Consider the following 1,063-nt stretch of genomic DNA (forward strand, 5'->3'; position numbering starts at 1 on the left):
AGTATGTATCGAGCGACTTGTAATGGATAACACAAAATGCTAAATTATTATTTCCATATTTTAAAATTTTTAAATTATAACACACTGATGATGAGACAAACCTAGTCTCAAACGTTTGTGAAACTTATTATTTAATAAATTAGTGCAAAAAGAGTTTTGTTTGTCCATATTTCCAAATTAATATAAGTACACATGTGCACATGTATACACAGTTTTTAATTTAACATATTCAAATTGAAACTAGTTGAATTAACGTTAAAAATGACTTTAAGTGAATATTTTTTTATTATCAATTAAAATTATTTTGATTAATGCAAACTCCTCCATAGGCCATTTATATGTTTATTATAATCATAAATATGCTATAAATGTACGAATGTTTTGTGTGCCAACTTGTGCTATATGTTTTTTATTCGTGTTCAACATTGAGACATTCTATCTAAATAGGGGTGCTAACGTCTATTTTACTGGCGCGCCTATAATCCAACACAATTGCAATTCGTATCATTTTGTCTAACTTATACTTATATACCTCAAATTCAATTTAGGTCTTTATATTTCTCGAAAAATTTCATCGCTTCCATACAATTCTAATTAATACAAAGAACACAACAGTTTTTCTGTGAGGACTTTGTTTTTTGTTTTGTTCAAACAAATTTATTGAATTCGGCTCGCTTTATACTCGCTAAGACCAGCGTTTCACACAATATTTCTACTTTTTGGGAAACCCTATGCGATAATATTTTCTAGAAATAACTCATAGTGTATAGTTTATATTTCGGATATAATAAGAACCAGCGTTTGAAAATAAAAACACGTTTAAAAACAATTGTAAAAGTCGATCATATTTCGCACAATCGTGTATTGTCCAGATCCAAGTCTCAAGCAGAAGCACTAGAGTATGCAAGAGTAATTCATTTTTATTAGTTTCTTAGGGTTAACCGCTATAGATTATATTAAGCCGCGTGCCTCACGTCTGATATATATGATGAATGCATTGAAATGTATTAAATACATTTCACATGTTTTACATTTTGTTTTAGTTAATCGATGGTTTGTCGAT

Source organism: Ctenocephalides felis, unplaced genomic scaffold, assembly GCF_003426905.1.
Source record: "Ctenocephalides felis isolate EL2017-DRISC unplaced genomic scaffold, ASM342690v1 CF-g0.4_SCAFFOLD_01492, whole genome shotgun sequence".
NCBI lineage: Eukaryota > Metazoa > Arthropoda > Insecta > Siphonaptera > Pulicidae > Ctenocephalides > Ctenocephalides felis.